We start from the raw sequence: 5638 nt of genomic DNA, 5'->3' as shown, positions 1-5638 counted from the left end.
TAGCAACCTCATTGGGCCTCCGAGTTCAGACCAATGGTTAGCTGCAAGCATGCTTAGCCATGTCCATATGAATATAACATAGTCCCTGAGGAGGCATCTCTATCTGGTTTCTGCCAGTAAGTACCTCTTGGAATCAGCTATAGTGCTCGGATTTGGTGGCTTCGTATATGGTGGATCCCAAGGTTCATTTTCTTTAAGAGAATAATCTCCATTGTGTTTGAGCAATTACCACACACACTAGTCTCTTACAGGAAAATTTATCTGTCAGATCTATGATAAAAGCCACCCCCACTGAGCCCTTTAGTAACAAAACTCTCATTCACATGGCCCACTAATCTTGACAGTGTATTCCTTTCTAGTCTGTATGATTTTCTTGCTCTAAATAAACTTCTCTTGCTCCTTTTGAAAGTCTGTATATCAATTAAAATTATTAATATTCTGCATATATTAATTAATGCTAGGAATTAATATGGTGGCAATTAATCCTTAACCAGCTTTTCCCCAAATAACCTCACAGAGACCTTTTAATATTTCAAAGCCTTAGGCCTTACACAATCAACTAGTTCACCTGACCACCTAGCCCCAACCAGCCACATGGCTAACTATACCTTCCAGCCCATAGTCAAATGTGTCTCCTCACATGCCTCCTCAATAAAAGATTTTCCTCCTTCTTTTTCCCAGGATTCCTTTCTCCCTCCCAGAAAGTCCCACCTTCCACTTCCTGCCCAGCTAATTGGCCATCAGATCTTTTATTAAAGCCAATCAAGTAATGCATTAGGTAGGTGAGGAAAGATAGACACAATTTCACACAACATCTGTGAGCCCTTGTTTTCAGTTCTTGCATAAGAGACCAAGAACCTGGGAACAAGAATCTGACTGTGGGCAACAAGCTGGTTGGTTAAGGTAGCTGCTCTACTGTCTCCTGGAATTCTCTTCATTTATGCTTGCATCTCCTCGATTCTCGGGAAACTTTGAATTTTCAATTATTTCATTCCATATTAAACTTTAAATTACTTTATCTCATCTTTGAAAGTGGGAATCTACAATGCCATTAAAATTTTATTCTAATGTCTTAAATTTATTTATTAGTTTTTGAAGGACTGTCATTTTTATGTTATTAAGTCTTTCCACATAAAAATATGGCTGCACATCTCCATTAGTTGAGAATTTTTTATGTCCTCTAATACATTTTCATCATTTTATTGGTATAAATAGCATGCATTTTATTGTTAAATACAACCTTTGAAAGTTAATACTGTTTGTTGCTATTATGAATGGGTTGTTTTTCCCACTTTCCTTCCCAAAGGTTTATTGCTTCCATAGATCAAAGTTGTGTATTTATCTATCTGTGTTACTAAATTCTCACACTAATTTTAATATTACTTTATTAAAATCTCATAGGTTGTCCAGACACCTGTAAATATATTTTTATCTTCTTTGTAATCAATTCATTTTCTTCTGTCTCCTGGTATTATTTAAATTCTCCAGAGCTATCTTAATCAGCAGTGGTGACAACTGTCTTTTCCTAGAATTAACTGAAGTAACTTCAGCTTTTCTCTGTTGCATAAAATGTTTGTTGTTGGCTTTTAGTAACTAGGTTTTTTTTTTTTTTTTAAAGAGTTTCTGCTGATGCATGGCTACCCATGACTTAGAGAAAAAAATTATATGTGCTTACAGATGCACACAAGTACTACCAAATGTCTAGGAAACCCACTATGTAAGTGTGAATAGGAAACATGCTGTGTAAGTGTGAACAGGAAACCTGCTGTGTAAGTGTGAGTATGAAGTCACACTGTTCACTGTACAAGGGTGAGAGATTCATGAAGGTTTGTGGGTAGACACCTTGTAGCAATTAATAACGGGTTATTTTCTGCCTTCTTGAAGAAGGAACCACAGAGCCAGGCTACAGCCTGTCCTCCCACACCATGCTTGGCTGGGTCACCAGATAAGGGCTTAGCACCTAAAGGGTGACCACATAGTGGGTTTCCAGTCCTGGGAGTATCCAGCAACAAACAAAGGAAAAAGAACATGAGAAAGGTGGAGAAAGGCAGAGAGAGAGAGAGAGAAAGAGGGAGGACAGCACAAGGAGAGGTGGAAAGGGCCAAGATCCCAGGCAGGGGTTGGTAGTCAGAAAGAAGAGGCCAACATCCCAGGCAAGGGTTGGTAGTCAGAAAGAAGAAGCCAAGAAGGACCAAGCACAATGGGACAAAGCTTGACATGGTCTCTTCACAGCTGGTGCGTTATGCCTTCCACATTGAACTTCCGACTGATTTCTACACTTCTTCCCTGTATGGATTCTTCTCTTAACAGAGACTTGACCATGAAAACCTTAACTATAAAGCCTCGCAGCCCCCGCTTGGCACCAGACAGTCTACCAACTGCCCATCACTTTGCCCCTGACTCCCACTGGCCCTGATGTGCCTGCTGCAGACCTGGTGCTTGGAGATCAGTTTCTAACCCCTGTTGTTCCTGCAGAGCTCCTGAAGCAAGTCACTAACAGTCTATTTGTTTTCCTAACTGTCTCGGGAAACAAATCTATGCAGGGCAGAGATCTGCATAAAGAGCTGGCAGCTGAGCTGCCCTAGCTGGAAGGTAAAGCCACATTGGTATGCGTGGCACAGACATGCAGGATGACTTTAAGCCACAATTTGCATTTTCTTCTTGCAGAGCTGTTTATCCAGGGATGTTAGAGTTCTCTGTATGTGGGGAACTCTCTTTAGCCTTATATAAATGGACTCTGGCTGAACCCATGTAGGTTTTTTTTTTTTTTTTTAAACTGGGCAGCGTGTCCTCTGAACAGTGCTTCATAATTCTGTAACAACTGGCTCTTGGCCTGAAGGAAAAGCCAACCTTAACACCAGGCCTTTCCCTGCAAGGGCATTCTAAAAGCAATGACTCAAACTGTGATCTCAGACGTTTCGAAGAAGTTCACATCTCTAGACTGGACAAGTAGAAGACCAAGTTGCTTGGGGGAAGTCTCTTAAAGTTATAAAATCCTTTTGTGGCTATAGAAAAAAAAAATAAGGTAAGTATTTAAATGAGCAATGGAAAGAACAAAATAAAAAGACACTTTCTGCTCTAGTTTTAACTGGAGCAGTCCCCCCAAAAGCCTGGGTGTTAAAGGCAGGGTCCTCTGTCTGGTGCTGTTGGGAACACTGGGAATTTTAAATAGGACCTTTGAGGTCAAGTCTTTGAACAAGTATCAGGGCCCTAGACTCCTGTTCTCTTCCACTTCCCAACCATGATATGAGTGACCATGTGTCCTGTCCACGTGTATTATGCTGCCACAGACCCCCCAAATCAAGGAAAGACTGAAATCTCTGAAACTGTGAACTCATCAAATAAGGCTTCCACAGAGCCATCTCACTGGATATTTAGTGTATGATGGGAAACTAACATGCCTAGCCTCCAAACTCATCCAAAGAACAAGGATGAATTCAATTTGATTCAGATTGATAGAAATGTCTTGGGATCAGAACACCTCCTATGTGTTGCAGTGGCCACTGGGTAAGAACAGCTGCTTTATCTTACTGGCTAACTCCTACAATACCATTTGTCAAGGTCATTGAGACCTCTCAGAGAAATCCACCCGGTTACAAGTCTCTACCTCATCCCATTCCAGTTACCAGCAAAGCTGGTGAGAGATCTGAGGGCAGTGTTGGTGTGGGAGTGGGTGACTAAACATATTCAGAATACATAGGTATGTACAGACTCGTTCCAGTCAGAGACCCTGCACGTGTGTCAGTGTGAAGGACCACGTGTGTGCCTCTCTGTGTCTCATGATCATCTTTATATCACAGTGCACACTGCACAACCAACCGTTTGAAGACAGAAATGATGTCTCGGGGTCCAGCCCACACTGGTAGCTAGTCCAGCATTGAGTTTCATCAGCACTACTTGAAAGGGCTTGACATTTCTCCAGGGATGTTCCTATATCTGGGGACACTGCTGTAGAGTGCAAAGGTCAGATATCTAAAATGCCCAGAAGAGATAAGGACTCCAAGGGAAGATAGAAAGAAACAAACAATAAAACTAATAAATTAACCAGATTCCTCTACCCTGAGCACACACACATTCTGTGTATGTGAGACTGTGAATGTGTGTTGTGTGCCTGTGTGTGTATGTGTGTGTGTCTGTGTGAATGTGTATGTGTATCTGTATTCATGTGTATGTAAATGTTTATAGAGGCCATAGGTCAACCTCAAGTGTTTTTCTTCGGGTACTGTCTTACCTTGGTTTGTGAGACAGGGGCTCTCACTGGGACCTTAGGATCAGGCTGAACCAGCTACCTGGTGAGCACCAGGGGTCTGCCTATCTCTGCTGCTCCATACTGGGATGGCAGGCACACAGGTCACATCTAGCTTGTTATGTAGGTGCTAGATTGAGATCAGGTCCTTGTGCTTGTGCATCAGGCCAGAGCCACCTCCCAGATCTCCTGACAGATTTGTACTCCTCCCTACCTTAGACAGAGCCAGGAAGCATTCATCTGCGCAAGGGCACAGTTTTGGGTGAATGGGTTTTGCTCATCTTGTCTACCCAAGGCAACTCTGTGAGAATCTCCCAGACTTTCTCAAGGGACGGTTGCTGTTCCAGGCTTGGTGTAGTCGCTGCTTGGTTTTCTCCCAGCATCCTTCCATTCTTGGGCAACGTGACACAAGGTGTCGATGTTGGGGACCCTTTACCTATAAAGCAGCTTTGTAATTATGTTTGTAAAAAAGGAAAGGAGTCAGAGCAGGAATAAAGATGGAGCAGAGACTGTGGGAATGAATAGCCAATGACTGGTCCAACTTGAGACCCACCCCATGGAATAGAGCCCATTCCTGACCCTATTAATGATACTTTGTTGTGCTTGCCGACTTGAGCCTAGCATAGCTGTCTTCTGAGAGGCTTCATCCAGCAGCTGATGGAAACAGATGCAGAGACCCACAGCCAGGCATTAGGTCAGAAAGACGTATGGAAAAGTCAGGCGAAGGATTGAAGACCTGGAGGGGTCAAGGACATCACAAGACTATGAACGTGGCGACTCACAGAAACTAAACCACCAGCCATAGAGTGCACGGCACTAGACCTAGGCCCTCCATTTGTAGCAGGTGTGCAGCTTGGTCTTCATGTGGGTCCCCTAAGAATTGGAGTGGGGCTGTCTCTGACTCTGTTGCCTACCATTGGATCTCCTTTCCCTAGCTGGGCTGCCTTTCCTGGCCTCCGTGGGAGAGGATATGTTTAATCCTGCTGTGACTTGATGTGCCAGGGCAGGTTGGTACCCAAGGGAGCTTCTCTTTGAAGGGAAAAAAGGGGGTACCAGGAAGGGATATGTGAGGGAGGGGCTGGAAGGAGAGGAAGGAAAGGGAGCTGCGATAAAGATGTAAAGTGAATACACACATACATACATATATGCATATATACATACATATATACAAGCATGCACACACACATATATGCATACACATATACATACATACAGGCATGGATACATATATGCATACATACATGCATACATAAAAGGAAAATGAACAAAGAGCTGTATTGACAGGGATACTGGGATACTGTAAGGCTATGCAAGCTTTCATGCAGATGCAAGCACACACACATACACACACTCACACACACACACACACACACACACACAGAGAGAGAGAGA

Source organism: Micromys minutus (assembly GCF_963924665.1).
Source record: "Micromys minutus genome assembly, chromosome: 1".
NCBI lineage: Eukaryota > Metazoa > Chordata > Mammalia > Rodentia > Muridae > Micromys > Micromys minutus.
This window is presented reverse-complemented; position numbering follows the sequence as displayed.